The following is an 11,961-nucleotide window of genomic DNA, read 5'->3' as shown; positions in this document are numbered from 1 at the left end:
ACACACTCTTTCATGCCCGCCAACTCCATTACTTTCAATTGACTGCCTCAATAATGAAGCAGCAAAATTTTCTTTTGTCATTCATCTATCTTTTCCGTGCCAGCCATCGGTTTAGCCCAAGACATATTAAAATATCCAACCAAACCGTATTAATATTAGATGGAGCGCACAGACTGTAATATATGCTCCACCGGAGGCCGTGCATCGTAAGAGAAATGAGAATATTAATCGCTGTCATCTTATTAAAATAACTCTCTCTTATTATTATGCACCTCTAAAGCCAGAGATATTAAACACACAGCAGTTATTAATAGAGAAATAACACAGAGAGGCTTTTGTTTGAAGTGGTCATTACTGAATCACAAAGGAGGACAGGAACAGCGGATAAACACCGGAGAACAAGCGCACACTCCTCATGTAAGAGTCAGACGTTTACTCATTAACGTCTCTTTGCTCATTAAAAACGCATTAAGATCCCGTCCCCGAGGCGAGAACCCGTACACACCCGTACACACCCTGCGAACCACCAAACTCTGGAGGAGAAGCATCTAACCGGGTCTTTAGCGGGATAACCAGATCTATCCTGCTCACCCGCGGCTCCGGAGTCAACATCTAATGGACGACGGGCAATTAAAGGAGCTCGTTTAACCTTGGGGGGGGGGGGGGAGAGAGAGAGGGGGGGGTGAGAGAGAGAGGGGGGGGGGGTGAGAGAGAGAGAGAGAGAGAGAGAGAGAGAGAGAGAGAGAGAGAGAGAGAGAGAGAGAGAGAGAGAGAGAGAGAGAGAGAGAGAGAGAGAGAGGTAAACAAAAAATTGTTGAAAGAGGTAGACATTTAAAAGTGTGGAGACCAAGAGAGGAACGTGTCTGTTCACACTGCCACCAGGATATCGAAACAGAATTACATTTCCTATGTACATGTCCCAAATATGAAGACTTAAGAACCAAATATTTCCAAAAATTTGAAAAACATATACCAGGCTTCACTACCTACACTGAGGACAAAAAGCTTCCTTTTTTATTAGGGGAAGATAAAAGCACAGCATGGCTAGCAGCTAAATATGTCTTCTCCTGCCACAATACAAGGCTAAATTAATAGAAAATTGTTTAAGAGGTATTTATACAAGTTATGTATTATATATATGTATATTTATATATTTTTTTTTTTTGTTATTATCTTGTTTGTCTGTATTCTCTTCTTTTTTTATGTACATATATATGTGTATATGTATGTATGTATGTTTGTGTATATATATATATATATATATGTGTATGTGTGTATATATATATATATATATATATATATTATTGTTTCAATGTACCCTTTGAGGGACATGCACAGAATGTGTTTAGTATCTGCATCTACATCATAATTATCCTGTTTACTTGTATTACTATATCAGATGTATTAACTCCTTGTTGTTGTTTATATTTGTTCTTATGCTTTGGCAACACAGATGCATTTTTTTTGTCATGCCAATAAAGCAACATGAAATTGAAATTGAAAAATTGAAAATTGAGAGAGAGAGAGAGAGAGAGAGAGAGAGAGAGAGAGAGAGAGAGAGAGAGAGAGAGAGAGAGAGAGAGAGAGAGAGAGAGAGAGAGAGAGAGAGAGATAGAGAGAGAGTGAGTAAGCATTTACTCTGCATCATTAGACCGAGAACAGGAGAGGAGGAAGAGAGAGAAACTAATAGGAGGAGCTGGAGCCGAAAGGGAATCTGAGAAAAATCGGAATAATGCCGGAGTGGGAAAGAGAAAGACAAACAGCTCATGCAAAACCTCATCAGAAGGAGAGAGAGAGGAATCCCTTGGGAAGCGCACTGTTAGACGGCTTCTCCAACTCTGCATCCATTATCTGATCCTCTGCCCATCACTCTTCACTTTAATTCATTCTCAAGAAGACAAAGATAAGCATTTACAATTATTTAGATCACAAAACAACTTATAAGCAATTTAACACGTAAATTAATAATAGTATATAAACTACCATGCAACAGTTTGGCACCACTATGATTTTTCAAAATGAAATTCATACTTTTATTTAGCAAGGAAATATTAAATTGATCAAAGGCGACAGTAAAGACATTTATAATGTTACAAAAGATTCTGTTTCAAATAAATGCTGTTCTTTTAAACTTTATATTCATCAAAGAATCCCTAAAAATAAAATGTATCACAGTTTCCACACAAATTTACTTACACTGATAATAATCATAAATGTTTCTTGAGCCTCAAATCCTCATATTAGAGTGATTTCTGAAGGATCATGTGACTCTGAAGACTGGAGTAATGATGCTGAACATTCAGCTTTGATCACAGGAATAAATTATGATTTACATTGCAATAATATTTCACTGTTTTACTGCATTTTTGATCAAATAAATGCAGCTTTGATGAGCAGAAGAGACTCTTTCACAAACTTTTGAACAGTCGTGTATTGCAATATTCTGATAAATGGTTATTAAAGAAATCTGCACCACAAAACATCTCAAGTCCTTCACTTGCAATCTCTGAAGAATGTAAAACAACAAAGAAACAGAGATGGAACGACCTGAGCTCTCTCCGTGTGTATGTTGATCTCATTTGGCCCCTCTGGATCCCCAAACTCTCTCCTCGGCTCTAATGAAACCCAGTTCAGCGAGAGAGACCAGTAAACACAGAGCAAACTCACTCCATCAGCCTCAGATATGAGGACATCTGCTCAGAAACTGCTGAATAGCTGAAAGAAACAAAGCAAGCACCTTTTCTGCTGACGCCTGGGAGGTTTCTCCTCCACGGGAATGACGTGCCCTCATTCCTTCATCTCACGGAGTGTGTGTTGTTACTGTGGATCTTCAGGATCTGAGAGAGAGAGAGAGAGAGAGAGAGAGAGAGAGAGAGAGAGAGAGAGGAGGATATGGAAATAATGTATACATTGACATGGTGCACATATTTCCTCACAGTGATGACTGATGGGTTTCCGGATGAGTCCATCATTGATTCACTGGGGCTTCGATGCAAACAAACAATCAGAGATTTGCCATGCAAGCAAATATTAGTCTGGGTTAAATGGTAAACACACACATAAACACTGGGAATTCTTCTTCTAATGAGGCTGAACTGCTGAGCAAGCAAATGTTTATGTGTTTATGCTCCAAGAAACTCTAAAACAATGAAGTTCAATTGTTCCTTTTATAAACTGCACTTTAAATCCTTATAGTAGGCAAGAATGGAAGAAATGAAGTAATGTATTCAGTGCTGGTACTTTTTACTTTAAGAGCTTTCACTGTAGTTTTGAATCGTTTGAAAATGTCTTTACCTGTAGTTCAGTTCAGAGTCGTTCACACGTCCATCTTCATCGATGATTAACTGGTTTCAGGTTTGAGATGGTTTGTAAGTAAACACCCAATTCATCCACCGATCTGTATTAATATTTAACCGAGTAAGAAGAAGAATACGAGGAATCCAAACGATTCAGTGAGCTGTCCGATTCATTGAATCGCGAACCGATTCAGACCGTTTCGCTAACACGTAGGAGTGAATTCGGTTTGGTTGGGACACTTTTTTTCCCTGTCATAGTCAAAAACGATCCCAATCAAACTAAATTCACCCCATGTATATTTAATTGGGGGGAAAAAACGAATGATTCATTCCCGATTGGGCATCGCTAATTCTGATTCAAACAGCCGACAGAAAATACGCGACTTAATTGTTGAAATATTGTCAGGATGAATATTTTGTACGTTGTGTTGTTATAAAGTAATCTCCCTAATATAAGTAAGATTTTACCGTGTTTCAGAATCCTTTTCCTCCACAATGAAATTTCCTTAAATCAGATGCGTATTTAAACACTTCCAAAATAAAAGGACTTATAGCTAACTAAAAACAATAAAATATATTTAAACACATATTTCACATATCATAGTGTTAAAAAAAAAAAAAAGTACTTTAATATTTACCCTAATGAAAATCAAAGTCACATTGCAGTCTTACACATGCTCCAGATTTATTAAAATAAGCTGTGAAGAAAACCAAGGAAAATCGTTCATTGACAGTCATTAAAATATTTTAGAACATATGCCTATTAAAAAACTTTGACATTAAAAATGACAAGAAAGAAATGGTGTTTTGAGCTTGAAACAAAAGCTCAGTCCCACTAAAGCAGTCCAGTTGCAGAAGGGGGAGGGGCATTCTTATTCTAGAGAGCATCTGATTGGACAAAAATGTATGCAGTGCAGGATGACTCATCAATATTACAGGTCCATTTTCCTGGGAAGAAAAATACTGTACAGATATTTTAAATGCACATATCAGCTAAATGTTATTTTGGTCAACACTTCCAATTAGCCTATTGAAAAAAAGGCTTGCTAAGTCTAGATCTTTGACCATCAAATTATGTGTGTATGTTTTCCCTGAATAAACTGTTGCCTTGCACTCAACAGGCGAGCCACACAACACCATGCATCCCTCCTCTCCTCTTCATCCCGCGCTCCGACAGAAGGATTTCAGTTTCACACTGAAGATTGAGCTCTTCGCTCAGAGATAGCCGTGACCTTCATCCTCGAATGTCGGCGTTCTTAATTTGCTCGCACAAAGAGCGGCTCCCATCCCTCCATCCATCACACCATCCCGGAAAACACACGCTGGTCCTGCAATCCCGATCCATGCCTCATCCTAATTTATTTATCTTCCCGAGAACTGCATCATTGCCAAAATAAAACACAGTCACCCCGCGTCACCCCAATCTGCCAAGATTTCCAATCCCGAGTCTGCGCGCGCATGTCAGGACAGCGAGTGTGTGCATCGCTCACCGCGTTTAATATTCATAACGAGAAGCTCGTTTTCAGGTCTCTTAATTTTAAGCATATCTATAAAGCCAACCTGCCCTATCCCGGTCGAGCGGGAGAAATGCAACATTACCGTGGCAACCGCTCAGTCTTGACTGATGTAAATGAGCTATTTCATAAAATAACCCTCATTTAAATAGTTTGATTGCTTGTCTCAACATCAGGATAAAACATGCATCGCAATGCTCATCATCGCTTCTTTTAGTAATACTGTTTTTAATGCATTTTCTTGAACACTTACACAACAATGCACATCGCGTGTCTGTAACAACACATATAATGTACAAAAACACAACAAATAAACACACACTCATATCACAAACCAACACTGGATAATACAGTATATGTTAACAATCAATAATGCCACAGATATGAGCACACAAACAGGGTTAATATAGTGCAAAATAAAATATATTTGTATATGAATATAATACCTAATCAAGCACTTTGTTCCTCCTCTATTATATTATATTTTCATCATCACTTTTAATTGAAATGATTCATTTTTCATCCTCAATCTGCGTCTGTTTCTGTGAATCTGTGGAACTGTGAGCGTAAGAGACGCTCTGGTGTGTGTGTGTGTGTGTGTGTGTGTGTGTCGCAGTAAAGCCGGGTTATTTCTCTGATCACAGAGTCGAGCTGGAAAAGGCCATCGTGGATTTGAAGAGGGAACACGAAGCGACTCTCAGACCTTTCACTCTTCAGAAGAGGACGAGCCTTCAGCTTTATCCTCCACACACACCGCAGTTCCTCAAACACTCAACACTCAAACACACACACCAATTCTGCAAAACCATACACTCATTCTCGGCCTTCGACTCAGTTCTCAATTTCATAAACCTTTTGCAAACCACAACACACACTTCTCTATGTAACACACAAATCTAACAGGAAGAATATTGATTTCCTACACTACCTGAAAACACCATCGTAATTCATCAGTTCCTCACACACACACACACACTCATCGCTTTACTGAACACCAGCCAATCATGGCTTTAGAATAGGCCTATAAACAGGTCAAAGGTCAAGTTAAAGGTTCTTCGGACTGTGTAAAACTGTATTCACATCCACAAATGCTCACAGTAAAAGAATCAAGAGTTTGGTTTCAATCTTGCTTTTGGGTTAGGGTTAGGATTATCTCTCAGATAATTACTTTCAGTCTTGTGCAGAGATGTGTATAGAAGCGTGAAATATTGACAAATTGTGTGTATATTATGAAATATCCAAAAATATATTATTATTATGGCAGGTTTTGCAACGTAACACAAATGTTTGCTTTTGAGAAGTGTGTGATATTCTGAATGCAGTGCTTCACTTGGGAAGAGATGTGAGGCATTGTGCATTTTGTGTGCAATTCTTGGATTTGTGTGTAAAGTTTTGGGGAAAAAAAGAGGATACATTTTGAAAATGTGTGTAAAGTACAATTTATCACCAAATGAAACAAAAATGGCTCCAAAATTAACAGATGAAAATGCAAAAGTATAAATGAGAGTATATACACTGCTCAAAAAAAATTAAAGGAACACTTTGAAAACACATCAGATCTCAATGGGGAAAAATATCATGCTGGATATCTATACTAATATGGACTGGGTAATGTGTTGAACGAATGAACGAAAGGATGCCACATCGTTTGATGGAAATGAAAATGATCAACCTACAGAGGATTGAATTCAAAGACACCCCGGAAATCTAAAAGAAAAAATGATGCAGCAGGCTTGTCAATTTTGCTGAAATTTCATTGCAGCAACTCAAAATGGTTCTCAGTAGTTTGTATGGCCCCCACGTGCTTGTGTGCATGCCTGACAACGTCGGGGCATGCTCCTAATGAGACGACGATCTGGACCCAGATCTGGACCAGCGCATCACTGAGCTCCTGGACAGTCTGAGGTGCAACCAGGTGATGTCAGATGGACTGAAACACAATGTCCCAGAGGTGTCCTATTGGATGTAGGTCAGGTGAGCGTGGTGGCCCTTCAATGGTATCATTCCTTCATCCTCCAGGAACTGCCTGCATGCTCTCGCCACATGAGGCCGGGCATTGTTGTGCACCAGGAGGAACCCAGGACCCACTGCACCAGCATAGGGTCTGACAATGGATCCAAGGATTTCATCCCGATACCTAATGGCAGTCAGGGTGCCATTGTCTAGCCTGCAGAGGTCTGTGCGTCCCTCCATGGATATGCCTCCCCAGACCATCACTGACCCACCACCAAACCGGTCATGCTGAACGTTGTTACAGGCAGCATAACATTCTCCACGGCTTCTCCAGACCCTTTCCTGTCTGTCACGTGCTCAGGGTGAACCTGCTCTCATTTGTGAAAACCACAGGGCACCAGTGGCGGACCTGCCAATTCTGGTGTTCAATGGGAAATGCCAATCGAGCTCCCTGGTGCTGGGCAGTGAGCACAGGGCCCACTAGAGGACATCGGGCCCTCAGGCCACCCTCATGAAGTCTGTTTCTGGTTGTTTGGTCAGAGACATTCACACCAGTGGCCTGCTGGAGGTCATTTTGTAGGGCTCTGGCAGTGCTCATCATGTTCCTCCTCGCACAAAGGAGCAGATACCGGTCCTGCTGATGGGTTAAGGACCTTCTACGGCCCTGTCCAGCTCTCCTAGAGTAGCTGTCTGTCTTCCTGGAATCTCCTCCATGCTCTTGAGACTGTGCTGGGAGACACAGCAAACCTTCTGGCAATGGCACGTACTGATGAGCCATCCTGAAGGAGCTGGACTGCCTGCGCAACCTCTGTAGGGTCCAGGTATCGCCTCATGCTACCAGTAGTGACACTGACCCAAATGCAAAACTGGTGAAAAACAGTCCGAAAAGATGAGTAGGGAAAAAATGCCAGTGGCCTCCACCTGTAAAACCATTCCTGTTTTGGGGGTTGTCTCACTGTTGCCCATCTAGTGCACCTGCTGTTAATGTCATTAACACTAAAGCAGCTGAAACTGATTACCAACCCCCTCTGTTACTTAACTGACCAGATCAATATCCCAGGAGTTTAACTGACTTGATGCTATTCTCTGAATAAAAAGTGTTCCCTTTATTTTTTTTTGAGCAGTGTATATACAGTACTTTAAAGAACATTAGTAAAAGACAGGACCATACGTCTCCAAAAAGTAAAATAATTATTACTTACAAAACTTGCATTGCTTTAATGTCTTCTTTACTATATAATCTCCAAGTAAGTGTAAAAACCATCGTTACATTGAATTTTTTTTTTTATATATATTAGACTCACAAACAGGAGATATTTATCAAACCTTTGCTGTCTTGAATGAGACGTCATGGCGAGAGACGGATCGACATATTGATCTATTATTTGTGCAGATTAAACAGAAATATGGTGTGATGTTCCTGCAGTGGCAGAGAGTCACTGTACGTCGGCTGAAGTCGTGTGTGTGTGTGTGTGTGTGTGTGTGTGTGAGAGAGAGAGAGTGAGTGTGTGTGAGTAAGTGTGTTTGTTTTTGTGTGTGAGTGAGTGTGTGTGTGTCTCTGTGTGAGTGTGTTTGTGTGTGTGTTTGTTTGTATGAGTATGTCTGTGTGTGAGTGCATGTGTGTGTCTCTGTGTGTGTGTGCGTTCATGTATGTGTGTCTGTCTGTGCTTGTGTGTGAGTGAGTGTGTGTGTTTGTTTGTTTGTTTGTTTGTGTGTCTGTCTGTGTGTGAGTGAGAGTGTATGTGAGTGAGTGAGTGAGTGAGTGTGTGTGTGTGTGTGTGTGTGTGTGTGAGAGAGTGTATGTGTGTGAGTGTTTGTGTGTGTGTGAGAGTATGTGTGTGAGTGAGTGTGTGTGTGTGTGTGTGTGTGTGTGTGTGAGAGAGTGAGTGTGTGTTTGTCTGTGTGTGAGTGAGTGAGTGTGAGAGAGTGTATGTGAGTGAGTGTGTGTGTGTGTGTGTGTGTGTGAGAGAGTGAGTGAGGGAGTGTATGTGAGTGTGTGTGTGTGTGTGTGTGTGTGTGTGTGTGTGTGTGTGTGTGTGTGTGTGTATGGACTGACCTGTACATGTGAAAGTCTATTTCAGCACCTGAAGGTTCACAGAAGTCAAGTCATCTTCATTTATATAGCGCTTTTAACAATGTAGATTGTTTCAGAAGTGTGAAGGCTGGAACGATAAACTCGTATAACACACACTTCTCTCACACTCACAGTTTATTTAATTCAACAACATGATGAGAGAATTCTGCTGATCTGTGTTCTGACCCCCACACCCCGTGATTGGGCATTTTGCAATAAAGTGTACAAAATCAAAGCAGTACAAAAAATACAGCTCAGATGGAAATGACCCTAATAAATATACGTGATTATATATACATATATCAGACACACCTCATCTTTAGGCTTCATCCAAAAGCCGTTCTCATGAGCGAACTCTTCACACTCCTCATATAGACGCGATTCTCCTCAGAGTCCGAGATGTTCGACCCGTGAGGACTCGGACACTCGCGCTGGATGAGCTGTTCTCCGGCTGTTTTTCTCCCTGCTCGACTAATAAATTGGTTTTGCCCTGTTTGCTTGCAAATTACCCTCCCTCCTCTCCTAATTTTCCAATTTGCTGTGTCATTTATATGTAATTTGGGATCGCACTGGGCCATATTACTTTCGCAAATAAGGTGATAGACTTTATTGAGGCACTTTAAGAGAAAGAGTGCGATGAACCAAAGCGCTCCTGCAAACCTGAAGAGATTCTGCTTTCTCAAAGACAAGCTAATTTCATTCTCAGCTCAAGGTACATCAAACCCACACAACATATAAGACGTTAAAATAAAGCCAATGCTGATTTGTCGACATGCAGCCACATTTCTCAAACTACATGAGTAAAGTTGGATGACAAACTTTGATGTTGGCTTGACAAAGCCTTGTCTGAACATTTTAATTGGCTTTCAAAAGCTTAAAGTTCAAAGATTTAAGTTAAAATATGTTAATAGCATGTTCTAGCTAGCACATTGCTAACATGTTTTAACAAGTTACTAACATGTTTCCATTTTTAAGCATGTTGTTAACATGATTTAGTACAACACTAACATCTTTCTAGCATGAGTGGTACATTGCTAGCATGTTTCTTAAATGATTTAACACTCTGCTAGCATGATTAAGGACATTGCTAGCATGTTTTAACATATTACTAGCATGATTTAGCACATTGCTATTATGTTTAGCATTTTGTAAGCATGATTTAACACATTGCTAACATATTTAACATTTTGCTAACATGATTTAACATATTGCTAGCATGTTTTATTTGTTGCTGTCATGATTAGCACATAGCTGCCATGTTTTAATGTTGTTAACATTATTTAACACATTGCTACCATGGTTTAACGTGGCTAGAATGATTTACAAATTTGCTAAACTGTTTAACATTGTTAGCATGATTTTGCATGTTGCTGCAGTCCCCCTGTATCAATAATTGTATCCCTTAAAACTCATCTTTTATCACCAAAATTACATATTTACATTTTCCCTCTAAAAAAAAAAAAGTGCTTCATGTCTTAAAATATCTTGAATGTAACTCGACACCCTTGCCTCATTTAGAATGCGTGGTTCTATGAATATGCAAATGAGCCCCGCCTCCACTCACTCAGCTCAGAGATCCACTGGTTGACGATCACACGTTGATCTGATTGGTTACAAGGTAGTTTGTGACGTCAGAAACACCAGCGATTTCAAAGCGTGTGTTTGAGACTGTCTTTGGTTCACTGCAGTTTTAAGGAGGAAATACTCAGCAATGCTGTCGACTTATGAACTTACACATGGTTTGACTTAAAGCAGATTAAAAACTCCACATAGACACATAAACAACATTAAAAGCTGGATTTGCACTAAATCTAGTTTTCTCTTTGAATGAAGGTGATTTTTCTGACTCTACTGATATTTGTTCTTGTTTCAAGCACAAACTCACTTCATATCTTCATTCTCCAGTGTATGTATCTTAATTTAATAATGAAAAACAAGACAAATACTGAAAGAACAAATGGCTTTTCACTGTAAATTATGATTTGTTCTTTTTTTAATTCCTAAAATTATACATTTAATAGTATTTTATTGTACAATTACATGAAACACAAGGTTAGATTTACAGTTTTCCTCATATATACTAACAAATCCTCTCATGTCTGGAGTGAGGAAAGTGTTTCCAGCGGAAGAACTGTGGAAGTGTGTGTGAGAACGGGATCTGAACTCTTCTGTTCATCCCCCAGGGTCAGAGGTCAGAGGTCATCTCCCGCTCTCTCCTGTAATGAGGGCGTCGCATTAACAAGCACTAATTGGATGCATTTCCCAGTTTTTCCCAAACCTGAAGGTCGGACACCGAGGATGAGAGGAGACTGAGCTGTTAGCGTATTCCTCTTTTTTTATTGATGTTGGAATATTAATTTAATAAAAGTTTGAGTTTGAATAATGACTAAACTGACCAGGATCTTAGTCAGCTGTTCTGTCCTGACCTTGGACAATTATGATAATAGTGTTGAATATGGACATGCACACACTGCCCTCTAGTGGCACACACTGGCAGCACAGGCTTACATTTACATGCATTAATATATACAGAAGACAAGTGGATCAACAAAGTCCATCACAGCTGTCCGAAGACAAGAACGGGTGTTGTTCAAATTACATGTGTAACTTTGATGAACGGTTTTGATCCACTTCAAATGTTGAATACTGTATATTTATTTACACTGCCGTTCAAACGTTTTGGATCTGTAAGATTTTTAATGTGTTTAAAAGAGTCTCTTCTGCTCATCAAAGCTGCATTTATTTACAAAAAATACAGTAAAAACAGTGAAATATTATTATATTGTAAATCATCTGTTTTCTATGTGAATATACAGTAAAGTGTAATTTATTCCTGTGATCAAAGCTGAATGTTCAGCATCATTACTCCAGTCTTCAGTGTCACATGACCCTTCAGAAATCACTCTAATATGAGGATTTGAAGACTGGAGTAATGATGCTGAACATTCAGCTTTGATCACAGGAATAAATTTTTTAAAATATTAAAATAGTTATTTTAAATCGTCATAATATTTAACAATCTTACTTTGTGTATTTTTAATCAAATAAATGCAGCAAATAATTGTGTAATAATATTATAAGATTATTACATTAACAATATTTATTCATATTAATAAATATTTAT

This window comes from Scardinius erythrophthalmus (assembly GCF_964197995.2).
Source record: "Scardinius erythrophthalmus genome assembly, chromosome: 10".
In the NCBI taxonomy this organism is placed as follows: domain Eukaryota; kingdom Metazoa; phylum Chordata; class Actinopteri; order Cypriniformes; family Leuciscidae; genus Scardinius; species Scardinius erythrophthalmus.
Note: the sequence above shows the minus strand (reverse complement) of the source record.